Below are 27678 nucleotides of genomic sequence, written 5' to 3'. Positions count from 1 at the left end.
ATGTTTCTAGGTTTTGGTATGTGTTTGCACTGCTTCTTTGACAATTTCCTTGCTAGTCCTATAGGGATTGGTGTCTGTCCGGACTCGAGCGTGACCTGCCTCATTCATAAGGTAAACGATGCTCTTCCCCTCCTCTGTTTTCCACTTGCTTGGACAAATCAGCAATCTCGCCTGTGTAAATTGTGGATGCTAGGCTGGTACAAACTCCCTCCCTGGCGCAACTGCTATTAAGGTTTGCCAGTGGCAGAACAAGGCTCGCAATGGCCAAGGTATTTCATGCCATATGCTAGGCTATTTATACTTATAGAATCACTAGGAGTAGATCTAGCCGGGGTGCTTGATGAATCAAAGACCTAGAACACGTTCTAATGCAACGAGAGAGAAACAGAGAGGGGTGGATGAGGGCTGACGAACCTAACACCACGGAGGGGGTTGATCCAGAGGCTGCCATCGGGTTCATTGGTGAAGTCTGCACACGGGCAGCGATGGTCAGGGAAGACGGGTCGGAGATGCAGTGCCGGTGGTGAAGATCGACGACGGCATAGTGTAATGGTGGAGGTACTTCCCGTCACTGGCTGCGCCCCTCACTTAGATCGGGTTCAGGGTTTGACGGTGGGGAGCTCGGCTCAGGTGAACCTCGTGATAAGAGCTGTTGGCCCCCACCTCTTTTTGTAGCATAGGGTGACAGGGACCCTCTAGCCATGGTGGGCTGGGCACCCCCGATCAGGGCACGAATCAAAGGGCCAACTGGGCCGTTGGGTCCAGTTAGGATTAGAGATCAATCTAACAATCTCCCCCTTGATCTCTTTTTATCTTTCACTTTCATATCATTTACTTTTGTTCATTCCATTACAGATTAGCGCATAGAGCATGTCTCATCGTCACGGTCCATTGCCGATAGATTTAATAGCTACAACACACTACTCTGTTATGAAATAGATACTTATCTTTGGGCCTTCTTTTATCTAGAAATTATAGGTTTTTCCTTAAACCCATGCTGGCTACATGTTCTCTGAACAAGTTGGGTGGTAAACCTTTTGTAAGCAGATCCGTGAGCATCTTTATTGTACTTATATGCTCAAGACTTATGACTTGATCCCGGACTTTATCTTTCACAACATAATACTTTATGTCAATGTGTTTGGCAGCACCACTTGACTTATTGTTGTGAGCATACTTTACTGCCAGATTATTATCACAGTATAACTTAAGTGGTCTATAGATGTCGTCAACCACCTTCAAACCAGGTATGAACTTCTTTAGCTAGTTCACCTGTCCCGTTGCCTCATAACACGCTACAAACTCAGCAAACATTGTGGGCGATGTAGTGACGGTTTGCTTTGAGCTTTTCCATGAAATAGCTCCTCCTACGAGAGTGAATACATATCCAGATGTGGATTTTCTATCATCTCCCGCATAATCAGAATCAGAATATCCCACTATATAGAGTGAATCTGATCTTCTGTACGTCATCATGAGGCATTTTGTTCATTACAAATAACGCAAGACTTTCTTTACTAATTTCTAGTGTTCTGTTCTAGGATTGCTCTAGAATCTACCAAGTAACCCGGTAACAAATGCCAAGTTAGGGCACGTACATACTTGACTATATTGCAAGCTTCCGATAGCTGAAGCATATGGAACCGCTTTCATTTGATTGATCTCATATTGGTTCCTAGGGCATTGAAAATCTCCATATCTGTCGCCCTTGACTATAGAAGCGGGTGAAGGACTACATTTGTGCATACTGAATTTCTTTAAGATCTTCTCTATGTATGCCTTTTGTGACAGTCCTAATACCCCTTTACTTCTATCTCGATGAATCTCGATCCCCAGAACAAACGAAGATTCACCAAGATCTTTCATATCAAATTTTGAGGACAAAAACTTCTTTGTCTCCAGTAGTAGACTGACATCACTACTAGCAAGTAAGATATCATCCACATATAGGACAAGGAAGATAAACTTCCTATTCTTAAACTTTGTATAGACACAATTGTCCTCTATATTCTCTTTAAACCCAAAATTTCTTATTGTTTGATCAAACTTCAAGTACCACTATCTTGAAGCTTGTTTTAATACATAAATGGATTTCTTTAGGCGGCATCCCATTCGTTCTTTTCCTTCCATGACAAAACCTTTCGGTTGTGCCATGTAACCATTTTCCTCCAAGTCCCCATTGAGAAATGATGTCTTTACATCCATGTGATGTAATTCTAAATTGTAATGTGCCACTAATGCCATTATGATTCTAAAGGAATCCTTACATGAGACTAGAGAAAAGGTCTCATTGTAATCAATCCCTTCTCTTTGCGTAAAGCCTTTTACCACAAGTCACGCTTTATATCTCTCTATATTCCCTTGAGAGTCAAGTTTTGTTTTGTAGACCCATTTATAGCCTACTATTTTGGCTCCTTTAGGAATTATTTCCAAATCCCAAACTTTATTGGCATTCATAGATTTCATTTCATCTTCCATGGCCTCAAGCCACTTTGATGAATGATCACTTCTCATGGCTTCTTCAAATAAGGTGGGATCATCCTCTATTTGAAATTCCTCAGTGTTGTAGATTTCATAATCAGTAGGAATAGCTAATTTTCTAACTCTTTGAGACCTTCTAGGGGCCTCCACATTTGGCACATCTTCTGTTTGAGGCTATTGTTGCTCCCCTCATGTGTGGCAATAGGTTCTATAGGATCCTAAAGATCAGGTTCCTCATCATCATTCATTGTTGCCATAGGCGGAATAACAACAGATGCTAGCACCACATTATCTTATACTATCGGTGTAGCGACAACAGGTAGTGAGAAAAATGGCTCATGAATCATCGGAGTGGGTGCATACACCTGCTTCTCTTCAAGGTCAATTTCTTGAGCTACCATGCTCCCCCTCATCATTTCATCCTCTAGGAAGACAGCGTGTCTCGTTTTCTCAAACTTTGTATGTCTATCTAGACAGTAGAAATGAAAACCTTTTGACTTTTCTAGGTAGCCAATGAAATGGCAACTTACTATTTTGGGATCTAGCTTCCCAATGTTTGGGTTAAATACTTTAGCCTCAGCAGGACTCCCCCACACATGTAAGTGGTTTAGTGAGGGTACTCTTCCTGTCCACAACTCATACGGTGTTTTGGGCACCAACTTACTTGGTACTCTATTGAGAATATGAATGGCGGTTTTTAATGCCTCCATCCACAGGCTCATCGGTAAGGTAGAGTAACTTATCATACTGTGCACCATATCCATCAGGGTACAATTGCGCCTTTCAGCTACTCCATTCTGCTGAGGTTCGCCCGGTGTAGAATACTGGGCTACTATGCCATTCTCCTGTAAGAACCTTATAAAAGGTCTCGGAACTTGGCCATATGGGGTATGCCGACCGTAGTACTCACCCCCACGGTCGGACCTGACTATCTTAATCTTTAAATTGTGTTGGTTTTCAACTTCTACCTTAAATATCTTAAATTTATCCAATGCTTCTGTTCTTTCTTTGATAAGATAAATGTAGCCATAACGGGAGTAATCATCTGTGAATGTTATGAATGAATCATAACCATCCACACTTTTTATGGAAACAGACCATAGATGTTTATGTGAATAATTTGTAGAATTCCTGCACTTCGTTTGGTATCTTTCTTAATTTTCTTTACATACTTTCCTTTAATGCATTCTCTGTATTGTTCTAAATCTGAGAGCTCTAGTGGAGAAAGAATATCATTCTTAACTAGTCTTTCTATTCTCCCCCTCAAAATATGGCCTAAACAGCAGTGCCATAATTTCGACAATGCATCGTGGGCTCTCTTTCGTTTTTTGTTTACATCCATAGACGAGGATACATTCACGTTGTCGCACGCAACGTTCCCATCATCGCATACAACATTCACATCATCACGTAGTGATAACAAATAAAGCTTATTTTGTAAGATAGCAAGACCAACACATGCATTATTAAATGTTATCTTACATTTGCCATTTCCAAAATGGCAATCATATCCATCATTGTCCAAACATGAAACACTAATCAAGTTCCTCTATAACGAGGGAACATAAAGAACATCTCTAAGTATTAGTTTGAAACCATCAGCAAGCTCTAGAGAAAGATCACCAACGGCTTCAACTTCTGCTCGGACTCCATTTGCTACTTTAACGTGTCTTTCGCTTCTTTCTGTACTCCTCATCGAATGGAGTCCCTGTAAAGAATTAGCAACATGAACAGTTCACCTGAGTCAATCCATCAAGTAGATTTCGAATACTATACATACAGAGATTCATTTATGAACATAATAATGTTCTAACCTTTCTTTGCCATGATCATCTTTAAGTAATCGGGATAATTTTTCTTATAATGTCCCATCTTCTTGCAATAGAGACATTGATCTTTCTCTACTATGAACTGGTTCTGCTGAGGCTTATGCAGCATGGGACCCTTTCTCTTTGACTTTGAGGAGAAGTTAGCATTATTATTCTATTTCTTGTTGTCTTTCAGATAATTGATAGTGCCACCAATGGCAGCTTCCATTCTCTCATCCTCTTTCACACACATAGCCATGAGCCTTTGCATGTCCCACTTCTTGGGCTGTATGTTGTAGTTGACAACAAAGGTGTCAAACTCTTTTGGCAAAGAAGTAAAAATCAGATGGATAAGGAACTCTTCCTTGAGAGCCAGATCCATTGATTTTAGCTTGGATGCCAAATTCCTCATCCTTAGTATGTGCTCTCTTATGTCACCATTACTAGAGTACCTCTCTGTCACCAGCTGTTTTATCAGCTAGATAGCATGTCTTTGAAGAGCCAGTGAACTGACTCTTTATTCTATCAAGGTACTCGGTGATGGTGTCACACTCTAGGATTGAGCCCATAATTGCAGGCTCAATCATGTTCTTTATCACAGCCAAATATTTTTTGTTGAAAGTGACCTATTTCCTATGCTCAAGGTCATAGGACATCTTTAGGGATCCAAAATCCCTCTCTCTGGTTGCCCAAGCGGCATCAGCCTCGTTTGTCTCCCTCACCGGTGCCACAGGCTCAATGGGACACGGCGAGGTGACTACCCAGTCCACCTCAGCTAAAATGAAGGCCAGGTCTATCTTTTTCTTTCACTCCATGTAGTTATCACCTTTGAGAGTGGGGATCTCTTTGATACAACCCATCAAGTTGTATCCACCTAAAAACATAATTCATATAGAGTGAGAACATAAATAATAACAATAACAATTGCATGCCTTAGTTCCAACGTTGGTCAAAATTAAAACATACAATTGTCCTCTACACTAATTCTACATCACCGTTGGACAGAAATAGAATTAATGCATGACAAAATCATTATAATATTGCCATTAATCAATGTTGGTAAGAATAATAACAATATTATAATAAACTAAAACATATCCTTTTTTTCAAAATTAAATTCTCCCATTGGTTCGAATTTAATAATGAAAATAACAACTTTAAGTACGCAGCGGAAAAAATGAAGTCATTTTCTTGAATTTTACCCATAGGGAAAAATACTTTTTCTATTTTCTTTTGAGCCAATTTCCATTTTTCAATTTTTCTGGAAAAAGAAAAAACAAAAATCGGCTCGTGGGCTCATTGTGACTTTCTTGGCCCAAAAACGAGCAAAAGCTGGCTCGGTCCACCTCTCCGCGCGCGCGCAGGCCGCACCCAGGCCACAATGTGGGCCTAGGCCGGCAAAGCTCCGCGCGGTCGCGCGCCCGCCTAGGCCGCGATGCAGCCCGTGCATCTGGTGCCGTTGGATCCGATCGAACGGCTACGCGGCGTCTTCTGGTGAACAAAATTGCCCCCCGGCCGCGTCGGTGTAACACCCTAAAAATTGCCTCTTTTGAAATAGAGTTAAAATGATTTAAGTTAGAATTTTTATGCACATGAAATATAGGAAATAAAATTTTTCATTAAATTAAAATACATCATAAGGTAACAACATGTTTGAGCATACATGCCATTGCATTGGATTTTATTGGTTGAGTGGTTTTAATTGAAAAGTCAAAATGATTAAAATGCTTTTGAAATGAAATTAAAAATGGCTTTGAAATAAAAGAAAAGAAAGAAAAGGAATTAGAAAATGTAAGAACTTAAAAAGTTATTCTCAGAAAACTTACCCAAAATTGGTTCATTTATGTTTGAATCAAAAAGTGTATTTTAAATCATATTAATACTTGATTCGGTTCATATTTGAAATTGTTTTGAATTAAGAAAAGAAAAAGAAATTGGAGATACAAAAGGATTTTGAAAAAAATTACCTTTCTTCATTTTCAGCCCAACCCAAGAACCGGCCCGGCCCTTTTCTCCCTTTCCCTCCTCCACTTGGCCTGCTGGCCTGCTGATCGGCCCAGCCGCACTCCCTCTTCCCTCCCTCACGTGCTCGGCCTGCTCTTCCCGGCCCTGGCCCACTGCTCGCGGCCCGCATGCGCCGTCGCCCAGCGTGCGTCTCCCCTCCCTTTCCCTCTTCCGCGTGCACCGTAGCACCGCGGCCCAGCTGGCGCCCCGCTCAGCTCGATGGCCCACTGCCCCACACCACACGCGCATCAGCCGGCCTGCTCCCTTCTTCTTCCCCTTCCTTCTTTCCCCTGCTCTTTCCTTCCATCGTCCCACCAATGGCGCACGCCAAGACGGCAACTCGCCGGCCCTCTGCGCAAGCAAGGAAGGTAATCAATCCACCCGCACGCGCTGTCTCTCCCTCCCTCTCGCTGTGCTGCTGGTCCCGCCCGTCAGCCGCCACCTCCCTTTCCTTCCCCGTGCGCGTGTTTTCCTTTCTTGCTCCCGGCAATGGCGCGGCCATGCAAGGCAAGCGGCCGTCGTCACCCACGCATGGCAGGAGACCATCCCGCCCACTCCCTTCCTTTTCCCTATGCCTCTCCCCCACCTATAAGACCTGAGCCAAGCCCTCCCCTCTGCCCCTTCTCCGTTCGTCGCTCGAAGTTCGCCACTGCCGCCGTAGCCTCGCTGTTTCGGTACCGAATCAACGTCGCCGATGCACCTCGGAGCTCTGCCACGACCCGACGCAGCCGTAGGTACCCCTAATTTCTTGAATTGGTCTTGAATCGCTTGGATTTCCCTCACCCACACCCTCCCTCTCTCTCCAGTCATCGCCGCCATCGACGACCACCCCTTTCGAGCCTCCTCGGATGCCGCAACCACCTCCAGACGCATTGTGGTGAGCTCCTCCACCTACCCATGCTCTCCATTCGTCGATTCACACACTGGAATGCCGTATCGATGAATAACAGTCACCGCCGGCCATGGAGGGCTCACCGACGGGATTGCGCAGCCAGTGGAGATCCTCCCAAGCACCCTACGCCATTAGATCTAGCACGGACGGTCACGATTAGAGTATACCTGTTCGCTGTGTAACCGGTCCACCGGGACCCGTGGACTCGGTCCACCCCACCAAGTCAGCAGTGCCCACACCCATGTGGTGCACCGCACCAATCCCCGGCCGCCACGTGTCTGTCCAGTCAGTGAGTGGTCAAACCCGCAGTCAAGCCGCGCGAGTTTGCAGAATAGCCCCCCTATTTTCGGTGAATTAACCCGCAGTCCGATTTAGTTCAAAATGATTTCTTTTAGGCCCTGTTTTTATTTGTTTAGGACCCTGTAGTTTCTAGAATTAGTGCGCCCAGTCCAATAACCATTTAAATTCAGATTTTAATTGTTTTAATTCAAAAATGAGTTTGAGTTATTTACAGAAATGCCACTGAATCTTATTTCATGCGTAACTTTTGCGTTTTAAGTCCGATTTGACCCGTTCAAATTGTGTTAGAATCGTATTTATGTTTTCTATGCGTTTATACAACTGTTAGGCATGTTTTCAACACTTGGAATTTATGGGTAGATTTAATCTATTATTTAACTAAAGCAAAACTTGTTTAAATCATAACTTATTCATTCTAACTCCGGAATAGTCCGTTAAAGTTGCGTTTGTTTCATAACAACGAGATCTACGCATTAGTAATTATGTTTACTATATTGATATTTATGAAATAATGTGGTTTAAATCATATCTTGATTAATGATTATGCAACTTGGTTTTATACATAAAATATGATTTGTTTTACTTTTGTTTTATAATATAAATCTAAAATTGACTTAATTTAATCTATATTATTTATAAAATATCTTTGATATATGAATTCATATAGTTAACATAAATGAAGCCTATAGTTTTCTTTTCCATGTATTAAGTAAATCTTTCGGTAGATGTATCTTTTTCATCGTAGCTTCGATTAGCGTGCTTCTCGCGACTGTGTGATCGTAGCAATGCGTAGAATCGTGTTTCAATCTCTTTCACTTATTTTTCTATGATTGGTGTACTATTCTGATATAGATGCAATTGTATGCTATGCATGTATGTGTATGGATGTTTGTGTGGTGTTCTACGATTACGTCCAGTCGGTGAGATACACATGGTGATCCAAGAAGAAGAAGGACGATGAAGAATAAAGCTTACCAAAGGATCGATGTGTAAGACAAGTATAACATGGGACCATCATTGTTACCTATTCACATTTAATCACTTATTTCATATTGCTTGTGTCTACCTTGATGCCAATAAGGATATCCTAGATATTTGATATCTTGTACCTTGATACCTTTGGGATATTGCATGGGATAGTTTTTGCTAGTGCTTAATCGAAACCATGATCTTGTAACTTGATTAATGATATATGCAATAAACATTAAAACTTGACTTTTTAGCAACATGGAAATAGGGGGCTGGAGTGTTTAGCTACTCTCTAAATGCTCTAGATTCCTCTCCCTAAGGACTTATCTATAAGCGATCATCCAGGACTTACAGTACAACTGTGAGGGCTATATGGCTCTAGCTTTAGCTCAGTATAAGGACCTTTTCTAGCTTGTTAGTGGTTACCTTTAAGGCGCACGAGGGTATGTTTCCTTTTTTGCTAGGTTGTGTGTGCCGTGCTGCGATGCCCACGCGTGCCACTCCTAGAGATGGGCCACATACGCCTAGCGGCCCTAACTTGTTAGATGAACCTTTGAAAGGATTCATAGTGAACCCTGCCGACCTTCCTTGGTAGTGGGTTAAGAGGCTGATCACCTCGGGCAAAAGGGTAAATCATGACTCACAGTGAAAGTGTACAAACTCTGTAGAGTATAAAATTGTTATAACAGCCGTGCTCACGGTCATGAGCAGCCTTGGACCCTTATGGAATAGAGATGATCACTAATGGATAATGGTACGAATGATCAACTGTTTATGCTATATATTATTCATGTTTACCTGATCATGTGTTTGTGGGAATGATAAATTCTTTGCCACTCAATTGCTTAAAAAGATGATCTATTAAAGCTAATCGCAGTTAAACCAGTGTCAGCTCTTTTGAGCCTCATGAACCCCATGATACAATTGTTAAGTACGACTTGTACTTACACTTGCTTTACTTTTCTATACATTGGATAAAAATCCTGGATGGGTACCAGATTGCTAGTCTGGAGGAGTTAGGCTTGTGGTCAACCAGTCAGTCGGCCCTGTGGATTTGGAGTCTTCGCCAGAAGATCAGAGTCAACTTTTCACTGTCTTTACTCTAAGGTTATTTTCTTTTTACTAATACGTTATGTAATAAGTATTGTCTCTTGATATTACCCCTATTTGTGGCTATATGTGAGATTTGACTTCCTAGGCTCACATATAGTGTGTATCTGGTTTTGTCTTTAAAACTGGGTGCTACAAAGTGGTATCAGAGCAATGCTGACTGTAGGACGCAAGCCTAGTTAGAACTGGATGTCTTAGCATGCTTTTATCCTTGCTTAGTTCTTGCTTTCTCCCTAACCTTGTTATTTGCGAAAAGTTATGCTCACTTCAACCTCTATTTTGTTATGAAAACCTTGTCTCTATTTTGAATTTTCTCTCTTGGTCTATTAGTTGGATCGTAACAAGATATCTGCCAACGTCAGAGATCAGGAGGACCAAGCTACATTGTCCTTGACTACATTCGACAAGGAGAAGCTTGTAGCTGTGCAACAACAAGCACCAGAAGGAGTGACTCAACCTAGGAGTTTTCAATAGTGCTTGCTACAAAGTCAAACAAACATACCAATGGGACCAAGGAAGAGACAAGTAGCAGAAGCTTGGAAGAATACGAAGTCCAATGAAGATGTTGGAAGGACGACACATGAATGCCAGGATCAACCACAACAGAAGCAAGAACAGAAAGTCCAGAAGAAACATGAGTAAGGAAGTAAAGCTAAGAGAAACTACATCCAAGGAAGACTGAATAATGTAGAGTATGACATCTCTAAAGATCTAGCTAAGAGAAAGTGTCAGTGATAACCAACCTGAAAGAAGCAATTGGTGAGAGTGGTGAATGTAGAAGTCATGCTAGACTACCCAAGATCCTTAGTTAAGGATAGGAGTTGTGAACCTTATGTAATAAAAATGATAGTATCGCAAGTTGAGTCAAAGAATGAGTTATGCATTTTTAAGTGCTTTGTTGATTTATCATTATATTTATGCTTGTTTTGCATCTTTGTAATGATTGCAATAATCTTGTTGGGTGTTCCTGCAATTTCATTTAGTTCATAGGTTTAAGGTATAAGGATTAATGAAATAAATAGTTGGGTTACGGTTTTCTTCTATTTTTCCTATCCTGTCTTCAGAGCTGCCTATCTTTATTAGTTCATATCTCTGATTTTGGATGATTAAAAAAATCCTGAGGAAATTCTGAACAATAGTAGACTTCAATCACAAGATGATGCAAGCTATACTTTGGTGTCCCCTAGTTTATCTTTTCTTAAGGGGGGTAGCCAAGTTGAAGAATTTACAAGATGAAGTGTGATACGTTCTAGTTTGCGCAGCGGAAGCGTGGTGGTACCCAAAGACTCAAGAGGAACTCAGAGTTTCAATGAGGTTTGGTTAGAAGTCCAAGAAGATGTTGATAAAGTTACCAGAGAAGCTTTTAAGTTAGTTTGGATCAAGAGACCTCAGCCAAGTGTTTGAAGAAATCCAAGAAGAGGTTGATGTAAAATCTAGATATTAGCTTTGTTAGATCAGGACAAGGACTTTGTATCTACAATAATGCATCTTGTGATGGTGTAGGATGTGTTATTATACGAGAAGAAAAGTAGTGACTTGTTCATTAAGTCAACTAAGGAAGTTTGAGTTGAACTAACTAAATGTTATCTGGAGCTAACCATTGTGGAGCATGGAAGTACCATCTTCTTGAAAGTAAAAGTGACATCTAGGAGGATCACAAGAGTATATAGGACATCTTCACTAAGTTGGTCTTGAGCTTGTGATAACCTCATTGGAATGAGATTAATTGTGACTCGAAAAAGTGCTATCACTTCGAGAAGCGAAATCATGGCTGATGCCCTTAGCAATGGAGAATTGTGCTAAGAAGGTTCAAGTAACACCAAGGGTTAAGAGTTGTATTCTCGGTTCGAACAACTTAACTAGGATCATTAATGTTTTTAAGATTGGTGGTAGATTCTCCTTAGGAACAAGAAGATAAGGAAGCTTTGTTGAAAGGTGAACATATGAGGAAAAAGAATTATGGCCTAGTGATTAGGGTTACCTGAGAGATTGTTCAAGGTACCTGTCAAAATTTTGGAATTAGTTAGGCAAATTACTTGGAGTAAGGGCAATAGGTATGCAAAGTAATGTGGATCTTTATCAACGCAAGACGATGGAACTGCATGAGGAAGTAAAGAAGAATCCAAGGATGGAGTATTCCCATCACTTAGTCGACACCTTCCGGATCTCGAGGACGAGATTTATCTTAAGGGGGGTAGAATTGTAACACCCTAAAAATAACCTCTTTTGAAATAGAGTTAAAATGATTTAAGTTGGAATTTTTGTGCACATGAAATATAGGAAATAAAATTTTTCATTAAATTAAAATACATCATAAGGTAGCAACATGTTTGAGCATACATGCCATTGCATTAGATTTTATTAGTTGAGTGGTTTTAATTGAAAAGTCAAAATGGTTAAAATGCTTTTGAAATGAAATTGAAAATGGCTTTGAAATAAAAGAAAAGAAAGAAAAGGAATTGGAAAATGTAAGAACTTAAAAAGTTATTCTCAGAAAACTTACCCAAAATTGGTTCATTTATGTTTGAATCAAAAAGTGTATTTTAAATCATATTTATACTTGATTCGGTTCATATTTGAAATTGTTTTGAATTAACAAAAGAAAAAGAAATTGGAGATAGAAAAGGATTTTGAAAAAAAATACCTTTCTTCATTTTCAGCCCAACCCAGGAACCGGCCCGGCCCTTTTCTCCCTTTCCCTCCTCCACTTGGCCTACTGGCCTGCTGATCGGCCCAGCCAAACTCCCTCTTCCCTCCCTCACGTGCCCGGCCTGCTCTTCTCGGCCCTAGCCCACTGCTCGGGGCCCGCATGCGCCGTCGCCCAGCGCGCGTCTCCCCTCCCTTTCCCTCTTCCACGCGCACCGCAGCACCGCAGCCCATTGCACCGCACCGCATGCGCTTAGCCTTTAGCGCCCATGCCCGCAAACGCCTTTGGCCACACACGCATCAGCCGGCCCGCTCCCTTCTTCTTCCCCTTCCTTCTTTCCCCTGCTCTTTCCTTCCATCGTCCCGCTAATGGCGCACGCCAAGACGGCAACTCGCCGGCCCTCCACGCAAGCAAGGAAGGTAATCAATCCACCCGCACGCGCTGTCTCTCCCTCCCTCTCGCTGTGCTGCTGGTCCCGCCCATCAGCCGCCACCTCCCTTTCCTTCCCCACGCACGTGTTTTCCTTTCTTGCTCCCGGCAATGGCACGGCCATGCAAGGCAAGCAGCCGCCATCGCCCACGCATGGCAAGAGACCATCCCGCCCACTCCCTTCCTTTTTCCTACGCCTCTCCCCCACCTATAAGACCTGAGCCAAGCCCTCCCCTCTACCCCTTCTCCATTCGTCGCTCGAAGTTCGCCACCGCCGCCGTAGCCTCGCTGTTCTGGTACCGAATCAATGTCGCCGACGCGCCTCGGAGCTCCGCCACAACCCAACGCAGCCGTAGGTACCCCTAATTTCTTGAATTGGTCTTGAATCGCTTGGATTTCCCTCACCCGTGCCCTCCCTCTCTCTCCAGTCATCGCCGCCATCGACGACCACCCCTTACGAGCCTCCCCGGATGCCGCAACCACCACCAGACGCATCGCGGTGAGCTCCTCCACCTACCCATGCTCTCCAATCGTCGATTCACGCACTAGAATGCCGTATCGACGAACAACAGTCGCCGCCGGCCATGGAGGGCTTGCTGGTGGGACTGCGTAGCCAGTGGAGATCCTCCCAAGCACCCTGCGCCGCTAGATCTAGCACGGACGGTCACGATTAGAGTATACCTGTTCGCTGTGTAACCGGTCCACCGGGACCCGTGGACTCGGTCCACCCCGCCAAGTCAGCAGCGCCCACACCCATGTGGTGCACCGCACCAATCCCCGGCCATGACATGTCTGTCCAGTCAGTGAGCGGTCAAACCCGTAGTCAAGCCGCGCGGTTTTGCATAATAGCCCCCTTGTTTTTGGTGAATTAACCCACAGTCCGATTTAGTTCAAAATGATTTCTTTTAGGCCCTGTTTTTATTCGTTTAGGACCCTGTAGTTTCCAGAATTAGTGCGCCCAGTCCAATAACCGTTTAAATTCAGATTTTAATTGTTTTAATTCAAAAATGAGTTTGAGTTATTTACAGAAATGCCACTGAATCTTATTTCATGCGTAACTTTTGCGTTTTAAGTCTGATTTGACCTGTTCAAAGTGCGTTAGGATCGTATTTATGTTTTCTATGCATTTATACAACTGTTAGGCATGTTTTCAACACTTGGAATTCATGGGTAGATTTAATCTATTATTTAACTAAAGCAAAACTTGTTTAAATCATAACTTATTCATTCTAACTCCGAAATAGTCCGTTAAAGTTGCGTTTGTTTCATAACGACGAGATCTACGTATTAGTAATTATGTTTACTATTTTGATATTTCTGAAATAACGTGGTTTAAAACATATCTTGATTAATGATTATGCAACTTGGTTTTATACATAAAATATGATTTGTTTTACTTTTGTTTTATAATATAAATCTAAAATTATTTATAAAATATCTTTGATATATGAATTCATATAGTTAACATAAATGAAGCCTATAGTTTTCTTTTCCACGTATTAAGTAAATCTTTCGGTAGATGTATCTTTTTCATCGTAGCTTCGATTAGCATGCTTCTCGCGACTGTGTGATCGTAGCGATACATAGAATCGTGTTTCAATCTCTTTCACTTATTTTTCTATGATTGGTGTACTGTTCTGATATAGATGCAATTGTATGCTATGCATGTATGTGTATGGATGTTTGTGTGGTGTTCTACGATTACGTCCAGTCGGTGAGATACACGTGGTGATCCAAGAAGAAGAAGGACGTTGAAGAATAAAGCTTACTGAAGGATCGGTGTGGAAGGCAAGTATAGCATGGGACCATCCTTGTTATCTATTCACATTTAATCACTTAATTCATATTGCATGTGTCTACCTTGATGCCAATAAGGATATCCTAGATATTTGATATCTTGTACCTTGATACCTTTGGGATATTGCATGGGATAGTTTTTGCTAGTGCTTAATCGAAACCATGATCTTGTAACTTGATTAATAATATATGCAATAAACATTAAAACTTGACTTTTTAGCAACATGGAAACCGGGGGCTAGAGTGTTTAGCTACTCTCTAAATGCTCTAGATTCCTCTCCCTAAGGACTTATCTATAAGCGATCATCTGGGACTTACAGTACAGCTATGAGGGCTATATGGCTCTAGCTTTAGCTCAGTATGAGGACCTTTTCTAGCTTGTTAGTGGTTACCTTTAAGGCGCATGAGGGTATGTTTCCTTTTCTGCTAGGTTATGTGTACCATGCTGCGATGCCCACGCGTGCCACTCCTAGAGATGGGCCACATACGCCTAGCGGCCCTAACTTGTTAGACGAACCTTTGAAAGGCTTCATAGTCAACCCTACCGACCTTCCTTAGTAGTGGATCAAGAGGCTGATCACCTCGGGCGAAAGGGTAAATCATGACTCACAGTGAAAGTGTACAAACTCTGTAGAGTATAAAACTGTTATAACAGCCGTGCTCATGGTCACGAGCGGCCTTGGACCCTTATGGAATAGAGATGATCACTAATGGATAATGGTACGAATGATCAACTGTTTATGCTATACATTATTCATGTTTACCTGATCATGTGTTTGTGGGAATGATAAATTCTTTGCCACTCAATTGCTTAAAAAGATGATCTATTAAAGCTAATCATAGTTAAACCAGTGTCAGCCCTTTTGAGCCTCATGAACCCCATAATATAATTGTTAAGTACGACATGTACTTACACTTGCTTTACTTTTCTATACATTGGTTAAAAATCCTGGATGGGTACCAGATTGCCAGTTTAGAGGAGTTAGGCTTGTGGTCAACCAGTCAGTCGTCCCTGTGGATTTGGAGTCTTTGCTAGAAGATTGGAGTCAACTTTTTGCTATCTTTACTCTGAGGTTATTTTCTTTTTACTAATACATTATGTAATAAGTATTGTCTCTTGATATTACCCCTATTTGTGGCTATATGTGAGATTTGACTTCCTGGGCTCACATATAGTGTGTATCTAGTTTTGTCTTTAAAACTGGGTGCTACAGTCAGCCAAAACCCTAACGGCCATTCGGCCTTCTCCTCTCCCTTCCCTCTCTTAGCCGAGCGAGCCCAAGCGATGAGCAATGACGGTGAGAGCGAGCAGAGAGCCCCGGCGCCGTCGCCGGCCCCCTCACCGGCGTGCGCGCTCCCCAGCGGGTGAGCACGCCGCCGTCGAGCGGCCTGGCCACGGTGCCCCTGTGGCCTGAGTCCGGCGAGCAGCTCCCCCCGGGCTTGGCCTTCTTCTCCTTGCGCACCATTCTGCATGACGGTGAGGTAATCCTTCTGGGTCTCCCTCTTCCCCTTTTCCCCTTCTTTGGTTCTTGTTTGCTCTTCTCAGTTTTGACCGATTGGGATGGGAATTAGGGTTAACTGTGTTAGGGTTAGGGTTTCGGATTGGGCACTGTTTATCTTCCCCAGAGGGACTCTACGGTTTTAGGGTTCGGCATCGCATGCTGAGCCCTTCTTGTCTTTCTTTTACCCAGTTAGGGTTTGGGTTAGGATATACCCTCTTCTTTTCTCATTTCCTTAACCCAGTTAGGGTTAGGGTTCAACTGAACCCTCTGTTCTTGTAGATTCGCACTAGATCTAACCTTCTACTTCCTTTTCTAATCGGTTTACCCGTTCTAGATCTAAAACCCTAGAAACCGATGGCTCTGGTACCATTGTTATACTTATAGAATCACTAGGAGTAGATCTAGCCGGGGTGCTTGATGAATCAAAGACCTAGAACACGTTCTAATGCAACGAGGGAGAAACAGAGAGGGGTGGATGAGGGATGACGAACCTGACACCACGAAGGGGGATGATGCAGAGGCCACCATCGGGTTCGTTGGTGAAGTCTGCGCACGGGCAGCGACGGTCGGGGAAGATGGGTCAGAGATGCGGTGCCGGTGGTGAAGATCGATGGCGGCATAGTGCAGTGGTGGAGGTACTTCCCGTCACTAGCTGCGCCCCTCACTTAGATCGGGTTTAGGGTTTGTCGGTGGGGAGCTCGGCTCAGGCGAACCTCGTGATAAGAGCCGCTGGCCCCCACCTCTTTTTATAGCACAGGGTGACAGGGGCCCTCCAGCCATGGTGGGCTGGGCGCCCCCGATCAGGGCGCGAATCAAAGGGCCAACTGGCCCGTTGGGTCCAGTTAGGATTAGAGATCAATCTAACAATGCCTTCTTGAAATATTGTCTATCCTTTAGGCTCGGTAGATATCTTGCTTGTAGGCTACGCATATTCTGTTGTACCAATCTGTTATAATCTTTGAGTGTTGTACAAGCCATCTTGGCTATATTAACATGTAATAAGATCTCTAGGAGGTATCTCGTTCCACTCAATCACATGTTAATCAAAGCCAAATTCCTAACGGAACTGATCCATGGCACACTCCCATATATCGTCCTTTGCGGCATCTGCTGCTCTCTCGCTAAACTTCATTCCCGTGAGTGAGAAACTATGCAAGAACAACCATCAGATGTGGCGCGCCCAGGTGTTCTTGGCACTGCGGGGTGCCCAACTCGCCGGCTACATCAGCCCGACAACACAACCCACACCGTCGTTCCTTCCTCCACTGAAGGGCGACGACAAGAAGAATACTCCACCCACGCCCAATCCTAACTTTGAGGTGTGGATGGCTGAAGATCAACAGGTCCTCAACTACCTGCTATCTTCTCTCTCCGTGGCATCCTCTCCTAGTTTGCGTCTGCGGAGACAGTGGCGGCGGCATGGGCTGCCATTGAAGGAATGTTGCCATTGAAGGAATGTTTGTCTCAATCTAGGGCGCGTGCGTCATCAGCACCCGTATGGCCCTTGCCACGGCGTCTAAGGGGGCGTCATCCGTTAGTGAATACTTCACCAAGATGAAGGCGCTGGCAGTTGAGATGGCATATGCTAGCAGGAAACTTGAAGGTGAGGAGCTGTTGTCTTACATCCTCACCGGTCTGGACCTCGAGTTCAATCCGGTTGTCTTCGTTGTTGCTGCACGGGTGGAACCCATCTCGATGGGTGAGCTGTACACCCAACTTGACATCTTCGAGCAACGAATGGCTTTACGGCGGCAGGTCTTCACCCCCCGTCTGTTGAGCGTTGGATACGCAACCTAGTTAGAAACGGCCGTTTAAGTTCTCTTAAATTTCCTTTACATATTTCAGTCCTTTGCTACCTTACTTTATCTGTATAACGCATTTATTACCTTATCTTGCATTTATTACCTTCATGCATTTATTATCTTATCTTTCATTATTACCTTATCATGCATTTATTATCTTGCTCTTATTATCATTACCATCTTGAATTTATTATCCTGCATTTGTTATCTTTTATTACACCATACTACAAATATCACAACATGCATTTTATCCTCATGTCATTTATTATCATTATTCCACCAGTATTATCTCCTTTTCGTCCTTATTATGCATATTTTATTTCATATTATCCTCACTTTTGTCACTTTATCATTCATATCATTATCCTCATATTCATCCTTTATCATTTATATCATGATGTGTTAATCATCTCCTACATCTCTTTATGTTCTTATTCATATCATTAGATGGTTCGCAACTTGTTGACCTGCCGCAAGAGTACCGTTCCCTACTGCCCTCCCCGTACTGTGGAGTTCCCTCTGACGAGAAATGTCGACCACTACTACTTCACTCGCCGCCAGCGCCTTATGGTACTAACCTCCAGCAGGGAGGACAGGTGAACTGCCACGCACTGGTGGTTCAGCAGCAGGCTGGGAACCGGGCTAGGCGTCAGGCGCCTCACCAGGGAGCTGGAGGAGACCCTGGTGATGATGGTGATGAAGGCGCTGGAGGACATGGGAATCCACACCATGCTCAGGGTGGGTGGATTGTGACGATCTGCACCCGTGATGGAGGAGAGTGCTTCTTCCACCGCCAGCTTGTGGACCTTCTTCACCAGCAGTTGGGCCACGGGATGTACGCTGTGGAGTACCGAAGTGAGCACTGGAGCCACCCCGTCTACTCGCCCTACTGGAGGATCTGCGCTCATGTTGGAAGGCCTAACTCCGTCTTGCGTGCTCTTCGAGTGGTGTCCATCCACTGAGCCTAACAGACTCAAACTAATCCATCGTCTAACATTATTTACTTGTTAGATCATTATTCCATGTACCTGCAATGTAGCACACACTATTCGCACCACCAATTTTGTGTTCACATTCTTAATTTTATCATTCCTCAAATACCTGTTGTTTGAAAACATGTTACTTTTTTTACACTTTCCAGTGTTCCAATCAATCTGCCTTTGGAATTCCTCCTTGCTTGGTAAAATTAATCGTCTCTAGTTCCCCCTATAAAAAAGGTTAGTTGTCTATGGTTAAATTAAATAGTCTTGGCTGTAAAAATAATATCAGCTGGCACTTGGGACATGCCTGAGAAATAACTGAAATTAATTAATTGGCCTCATGTTTTGGGCAATCTTGTTCTCTTCACTTAGGTGAACATTAAAAGAGCCTTATTTTCTATGAAGCTTCGGGCAACCATTTTATGCAAAAAGGGTATTAACACTACGGGAGACGCGCTCTTTGCCGAGTGCTCGGCGCTTTGCCGAGTGTCGAAACACGGGCACTCGGCAAAGAGGCAGTTTGCCGAGTGCCGCACTCGGCAAAGTCGGCCCTCGGCAGAGGCCGTCTTTGCCGAGTGTCAAACACTCGGCAAAGAGGGACACTCGGCAAACGTCCTATTTGCCGAGTGTCAGACACTCGGCAAAGAATAACCCTCGGTAAAATATCTCAGCCGACACCGGTGGCCCCTCCATCATCCTTTGCCGAGTGCTGGCCGTTAGCACTCGGCAAACGTGCTGTCTTTGCCGAGTGCTGCAAGCCTGGCACTTGGCAAAGAGGTTCCTTTGCTGAGTGCCAATTCCGACACTCGGCAAAGTTTTTTTTTTCAAAATTTTCCTGTGGCATTTATACAATACCTTAAAGCACAAGTTATAATTTGGAACTTTTCTATGACTTTTTGGTATATTTTTTTAATTTTTTATGTTTACTTGAATTTTTCTCGAAAAAGTAAATTTGAACTGCAGGTGCATGAAATATTAGAATTTAGCAATTCAAAAAATGGTATTAATGTTTTTAGTGTATTTTGAGGCCGTGTGCAGGGACATTCGTGAAATTTCGAACATCTGTTTCACGAAACATGACCACCAACTTGTTAAAAAAGTGTTTTTTAATTATATAAAATGCAAACGAAGTCCGAAAATCACGAAACTTGTCGAGATGTCGTGTCATCGCATGTAGAGGCTGTGGTAAAAAAATTTAGAAGTTTCCGAGCAAGTTGTGACGTACGATGCCTAAAACCCAGACATCTCCACAGTTGAAGAAATATACGAGCTCGACTACCGTGGTTCCAAAGCACTTAATCCTGTCATATTCAAATGCCAGTGGTTTGATCCTGCAGTATCGAGAAAGTCCCATCAACTTGGGATAGTCGAAACTCGACATGATTTCTTCTATCCAGGAGAAGATGTCTATATTGTGGCTCAACAAGCCACACAAGTTTATTATTGTCCATATGCTTGCAAAACCGACCCACGTCTTCAGGGTTTGTATATTGTGCACAAGGTATCACCACCCGGTAGATTACCTCGCCCAAACCCTGATGATTACAACTTGAACCCAAACAAGAATGACGGAGAGTTCTATCAACAAGAAGAGGGGCTACCAGGGATGCTTGAGATAGACTTAACCGGAGAGATCGAAATGGAAGCAGACGAGGAATGGGTTGTTGATGAGGACGCTGCAAATGAGGTGCATGATCCGAAGGACTTGGAAATGCTTGACGGACTACGACTAGGCAATGACAACGATGAGGATGAGGCTGTTGAGGATTTGGACAATCTTGATAGTGATGACGATACCTATCATCCAGATAATCCCGATCATGAAGAATATTAGAAATACATGTAATACTATGTTATTTTGTAATTATATTTTCTTTATTTTGCATCTCTTACTAAGCACATCTCGTTTATCTGTACTTACTGGTTTACTCTTTTTAATTGTAGGTGATGGGGCCCACTAGGAGGAGCTGCCCCTCAGTCTACGCCAATCGGAGGGACATGGCGGCGGCTGAGGAGGCGGAGGCGTCAGAGAGGCCGAGGAGGCCGAGAGGCAAGCCCAGGCGGGAGCCGTTGACTGACCACGGGCGCAGCTCCTCACACGACCCTGTGCACGATGACGACCTTCAGTACACGGTGGACGGGGACGGGGGTCCTCGGATGGAGGACAAGGAGGCGGTTCTAGCGATGGAGGACGAGGAGGCGGCAATGTTAGGGGGTTCCACTTCCTCTAATACATCGAAGCCCTACCAATGAGGTCCCACAAAGCTCCCGAAGCGACCGATACCTGTTGAGAGGTGCCCACTGATTGCACCCGAGGGCGATAAGTAAGTAACTTCATATGTTCTTCATTTGATATGTTGAAAAATCATAATAACAACTAATAACTATTGTGGACCACTTGTGCAGGAACTAGGTGCTTGTGGACCAGGTGGCCCCGGCATGCAATGTGAATGGCATCCTGGGACTTCTGTGCAAGGAACACTTCCCTGGCCTGGTAAGGAAAGGAGATCAGGATTGGGAGCCGGCCTAGACGTTCGACCACTATGCCCTCGTGCAAGATGCTCCAGATCATAATGGCACCCACTGTAGAAACAAGGCAGATCGAGTGATTAGGGAGTTATGGGTAAGTCTTTCTTGCACTACATTCCTCAATTCCTCGCATTCATTAGACATTCTTGAAATAAAATAATGGATCCCTCGTGTCTTTATGCAGGACTTCTTCAGAATCCAGGAGGGATAGGAGGAAAGTGCATATCAGGTGGCTTACGCTTCCTATAAAAGGTGTGTCACGGACTTGCACTACGAGTCCCGCATCCAGGCCCACATTGACTACAATGCCAAGTTCCTACTCAAGCGTGTCAACAAAGAGGAGGCAAGACGGATGATGCTGACAAGGGAGCAGTACATACAGGTAAATACAAAACATGAATATTCATTTCTTTTGAGATTAAGTATGCCTAATTTGGTCTTCTGATATGTTGTCTACTTGATGTCCTGTAGGCGATTCTAAGCTGGTGCGCCACCCACCCCGATTGCTGGGAATATATTGTGGACACCTGGTTGGACGGGGACTGGCAGAAGAAGCACGAGGAGGCCCACGACTGGTGTTTGCAGATGCCAGGTGTACCTCACCATCAGGTGAAAGGTCCTTTTGTGGTTTTGGTAATTGAGTGACAGCCTAGGTGGACTAATTGTATTTATATGAGATACACAGGTGATTAGTCTATAGGTACATATGTGTGAGCAACATATGCCATGAAGGTGAAAATGGCTTGGAGATGTTGCAAAGCTCACACATGTGATGATGAAGGAGCTCATTGCACATGAGACATGACATTGAGTCATGTGATCAAGGTGGAGAAGATCAAGACAAGACTTGGCTTGATGGACTGGTTGCAAGCATGAAGGGCAAGTCGGAGGCTTTGGAGAGATGGACCGCGTGGCGGTGAAGCTTGAGCAAGACCTGGCACCGATGGACGAAGGCAATAGTGAAAAGCAAGTGAAGTCAAGATCGATAAACCAATATGATCACGTGATGATATGAAGTGGATCATATCATTGTTGATCGTGTTGGTGCATGTGTTGCATCGACATTGGAGGAGATGGAATGGAATGCGCAAGGCAAAGGTATAACCTAGGGAATTTTATTTCACCGGTCATAGGTGTGTAGAGAAGTTTGTGACTAGGTTTAGGATAGATGGCCGTCCTATCAAGAGGGGCAAACTTGTTTGCATATCGGTCATCTAGTGCCACTCAAGTGATCTAAGTTTGCATCGTCGCTAGGATTGAGTGGCGTGGCAAGTTGAGTGGCTAATCCTTTGAAAAATGATTGTGAAAATGCTAACACACATACACATAGTGATGTGCACTTGGTGGTGTTGGCACATTTATAAAGGAGATGAAGTTGGAGTTGATGTGGATCAACTCGGCGTTGGAACGGAGGTGAGAAGGGTTTGAAACTCCACCGGTGGAGTGTCCACCCATAGAGTGCAGATAGTTTGACGGTGCCACCGGTGCCCTATACAGAAAAGACAGGGTCTCACAGAGTGCACCGAACGCTGGTCACGTAGTGACCGGACGCTAGGGTCCTATGTCCGGTCAATTGTGACAGACAGCGTGCAGGCATCGGTCATCGACCGGACGCTGGCGCTGGAAGTGACCGAACGCTGGCTGTGTGCGTCCGGTCAAGGTGACGTGTGATGACACAGGCATAGCAGTGTTGCTAGATGTGATCGGACGCTGGTGCTGTGTCCGATCGCGACCGACCGGACGCATCCGGTCATATCTGGTACCTTACTAGAAATGACCGAACGTTGGGGTTGCTGTGTTCGGTCAGTTCAAGCTGCTGTGTCCAGTCAACAGATGACCATTGAGATCGAGCAAACAATATTTGAAGTAGGGGACACATGGCGTGCATCGCACGACCGGACACTGAGGTCCAGCATCCGGTCGATCGGACCGGAGCGTCCGGTCGTCCCGACTTTTGCTTAGTGAAGGGGTAACGGCTCTATTAGTTCGTGGGGTTATAAATAGAAGCCATGGTCAGCCTTGGGCCTGTAGCTGAGCACACTAGAGCCTTGGTGGCTTGTGTAGTAGTGCTTGGGAGCCCTCCATCTCACATATACTTGATAGTGATCATTCGATTGTGTGAGAGAGCGATTCTAGTGCAATTGCATCGTGAGATTGCATCAAGTGGTACTAGGTGATCGAGTTGAAAGCCGGTGGTGCTTGTTACTCTTAGAGGTTGCCACCTCCTAGACGGCTTGGTGGTGGTCTCCGTTGAAGCCCGCAAGAAGCTTGTGTGGTGCTCCGGAGAAGAGCTTTGTGAGGGGCATTGTGCTCGCCCCGTGGGAGCCACAAAGAGCAACTCTAGTTGAGCATGTCATTGAGCTACCCTCACTTTCAGGGTAGGTTCTTGTGGTGCCCGGCATGCAGGCTTGGCGGGTGATGCCAATTAGCCGCCGAACCACCAAGTGAGCGGCCGACACAACGGGGACGTAACGTGTTGGCAAACACATGAACCTTGGGAGAAAAATCATCGTGTCAACCTTGTTCTTCCCGTTGGTTTGCATCCTCGTTACACAAGCTTGTAATTACTTTCATATAGATTGTGCTTGTGTAGTTGCTCTTGTAACTAGTTAGCTTGTGTAGCTTACTAGTTACCTTCTTGCTTGTGTAGCATAGAAGTAGCTCCCTTGCGTGGCTAATTAGGTTTGTGTAACCTTGTTAGTCACTTTACTTAGTTTGTGTAGCTAAGTATTTGCGCTCTCTAATTTGGCATTGGTTGCCTTGTTATTGAGCATTTGCTAGTGAGCTTAGTTGGCTTTGTGCTTTTGCTTGCTAGCATGTGTAGAAGCTCCCTTGTTGCTTAAAGTACTAGTGGCATAGGTTTGTGTGACCTTGCTCCTAGAATTGGTTAGGTGAGCTCTAGCTAGCCCGGCACCTTTGTTGCTTAATTAGTATCTTTGGAAGGTGCTAGAGAACATAGATAGAGGGGTGTAGTCGTGGCTAGACCGAAAGTTCTAATTCCGCACTTATTTCGGTTAGTCGACGTGATTAATTTTAGAAATGACTATTCACCCCCCTCTAGTCCGCCATCTCGACCCTACAAGTGGTATCGGAGCTAGGTCTCTCATTTGTGGTCTTCACCGACCCGAGAGGATGGCATCTAGTGGGCTAGATGTTTGTGAGACACACATTTTTGATGGCACAAACTTTGCACTTTGGAAAAATCACACGCTTGATCATTTTTGTGCAAAGGGACCTAAGTTTTGGTGGATTGTCACTAGTGGTCTCACTCATGTCTTGGATCATAGGAATCTCACCAAAGCTCAAAGAGTTCTCTATAAACTTAATGCACATGCTTGTTGTTTTCTAATGGATGCTTTGAGTTTTGATTTGATGAAACAAGTAAACTATGTGGGAACCGCTCGTGAGATATGGGAATCAATCAAGCACACCTTCAGTGATTCCTCCACATGGGATGATGGCAAATTCAAGAAGGAGGTGAACCCAAGAAGGAGGCGCATGAGTGTGTAGAGCATGATCACAATTTGGTGGTTGTGAAAGATTGCTCCACCTCATGATCAAGTGATGATGATGATGATCGATCTACCACAAGTTCACTTGATAAGGTTGATGGTGATGCCACAAGTGTTGCAAGTGATGATGCTACCCCATGCACACTTGATGGTGATGGTGGTTCATGCTTAAGCCATGATGAAGATGCTACTACAAGCTCTCCAACTACATCACCACATTACTTCATGTCATAAGGTGACACCAAGGTAACAAATGATAATGTGGTTGATCATGTTGATTCATATGATGAGCTTGTTAGTAGACTTGCTAGCATGACCATGTCTTTAGAAAATGAGAAAGCTAAAACATTGAAATTAGAAAATGAAAACTCATTTCTAAAGAACTCTTGTGAAGAACATAAGAAATTACTTGATGCTTATAAATCTTCACATGATGAGCTAAAATTAAATCATGAGACACTACTTGCATCTCATGATAAATTATTAGAACAACATGCTTATCTCATTAAAATGTTTACAAAGAAACTTAAAAATAATGAGAGCTCATCACATGGATCAAATGATAAATCACAAATTGTTGGTAACCCTTGTGATGTAGGCAAGAAGCATGTATCCACCTCTAGTGATGATTTATTAGAAATGCCATGCTCTTCACAATTAGATGTTTGTTCTACTTCTATGTCTTGTGAGACTAACCTTTTGAAGGAGAACAATGAGCTCAATGAACAAGTGAAGAAATTGAGCAACAAGTTAGAGAGGTGCTACAACTCAAAAGTCACCTTTAAGCATATGTTGAAGACTCAAAGAAACTATGGTGACAAGTGTGGCCTTGGCTTCAAGAAGAAGATGACAAAGGGTGAAATAAAGAGAGAAAGAAAGATGAAGAAGATACAACAAAGAAAGCTCTCTCATACCATGTGCTACCGGTGTCATGAAGTGGGACACCATGCAAATGGTTGCCCTAACATTGAGAAGCTCAAGAAGATAAAAGAAGAAGAGAGGCTCAAGCATGTGAAGTGCTTCAAGTCCCGCACTTGGGGTCATCTTACCTCAATGTGCCCAACCAAGCAATTGGTGAAGCAACAAGTGAAGCCTCAACCAAAGCCACAAGTTGAGCAAGAGAATACATCCCAAGAGCAAATCAAGATCAACCATGAAGATGGTGGTGATTTGATGATAAAGAAGAAGAAAACAAGAAGGGGTGGAAAGGCAAGGCATCCGATGCAAACTCAAGATGCCAAGATAATGAGCAAGAATGAAGATGAGAAGAAAGATTATGCTCACATCAAGTGCTTCAAGTGTGGAAGTGTGGGACACTTTGCCTCTAAGTGTCCTACCAAGCTTGAGAAGAAGGCTCAAGCAATCCATGAGAGACAAGGCAATGAGAAGCACCACATGAGCAAAGAAGAGAAGGCTCAAACAAAGAGAAAGTGCTACTCATGCCGGAAAAGGGGACACATGGCACATTCATGTCCCCTAGGTGACATTTCTAAGTCTATTTCAATTGTTGATAATAATGTGCTTAGAAAGGATGGTAGTGATACCTCTATGGTTGCTATTGCAAAACATCCCACTACTCATACTAAGGTGTTGCCTAAGTATGTTGCACCTAACTTGAGAGGACCCAAAATTATTTGGGTACCATCAAAAAGTGGATGATTGTTTGTAGGTACCAACGGCATTGGAGACTTGATTCAATTGATCTCACATTGTTTGTCATATGTTGAATCAAGTTATGAAGCTTAGTGCACATCCAAACCCAATGCCAAGAGAAAATTGAGTGAAGTCCAAGCGCTATCAACATACAAGTGCCAAAATTCAAGTTGTTGGTGATTCATTGGATATATTTGATGACATGCAAATAATTGAGTTGAAGCTTGCTAGTTGGATGATCATAAGCTAACCAAGGTATATCTTTTGTTGATCATTTCATTTGGGTGCATATGAGTTGACTGAATTGGATAAATATGCAATGTTGCTTGCTATGAGATGTTTGAATGGATAAATTGATTGGTAGTCATGTTTGGATTGACTTGTGTTGAATAAATTCATGAGATGACTTTTAGTAAGTGGTTTGAATGGATTTATGTCTTGTGAAAGTATTCAAATGAGTTAGTTTTAAGTTTAATTCATATTTGATGAAGTATAGCTCAAGTGATTGAAATCTGTCCTATATTAAAAATCTGAGTGAGCTGTGATCTTAGCCATGTTTGAGTAATCAACACTTATTGGATTGGCATAAAAATTGGTGTACATGCTCTAGACTTAGGGTATAAGATGCTATACAATTTTTATGAGAATTGGATAAGAAATGCTTCAGTTTTGGAGTGGATCTTGTCAGCTTTAGTGCAGCTGTTTTCAGCATATAGCAGTGGTGGAAGAATTTAAATCTGGTAGCAATCTAGAAGTCAAATGAAGCTAAAATTTTTACAGATGCTAGTTAACTTAGTATTACACACCTCCACCAAATTTAGTGGTATTTGGATTTGTACTTTGGGAGATATGCTTATTTCTTTAAAGGGTACAAAATCTGTCAGAAAAGTGACAAATGTTGGATTGATCTAGAGTCACTTTGATTGAAAGGTCCTCAAGTTAGAAACATGTTTACAAGTGTTTGAGGTACCTAAGTTTGGTTTTGAGATGATCTAGAAGCATGACAAGCAAAGAGTACAAGGCTATTTGATTGTGGAGTGTACTTTGCACACATTCGGTACTCAAATTGAAAGATCAAGATCAAACTCAAGATGAAGTTGAAGTTTAAGTTCTAGTGACTATTAGAAATCATTTGGTAGAAAGAAAAGAACTTAAACAAGAAGAAAGAAAATGACTTAAAGAAGGAATCAAGGTTACTCACCAAGTTAAGTCCATCACTTGGATCAATCAATCAAGTCATTTCAAGTGAGTATCAAGAATGAT

At 43.3% G+C, this 27678-nt stretch overlaps 1 non-coding gene and 1 pseudogene across 1 annotated transcript; both read left to right on the top strand.

Moving 5' to 3' along the window:
* The window catches only part of LOC136515761 (argininosuccinate synthase, chloroplastic-like), a 94935-nt pseudogene continuing 67257 nt past the window's right edge, over nucleotides 1–27678 (top strand).
* On the top strand, nucleotides 17533–17671 carry LOC136519252 (small nucleolar RNA Z247). Its single transcript, XR_010774807.1, has one exon. It is a non-coding gene; the product is annotated as a small nucleolar RNA Z247 (small nucleolar RNA).

This window comes from Miscanthus floridulus, chromosome 17, assembly GCF_019320115.1.
Source record: "Miscanthus floridulus cultivar M001 chromosome 17, ASM1932011v1, whole genome shotgun sequence".
Taxonomy (NCBI): domain Eukaryota; kingdom Viridiplantae; phylum Streptophyta; class Magnoliopsida; order Poales; family Poaceae; genus Miscanthus; species Miscanthus floridulus.
The sequence above is the reverse complement of the archived record's forward strand: the minus strand, read 5'-3'. Positions and strand labels throughout refer to the sequence as shown.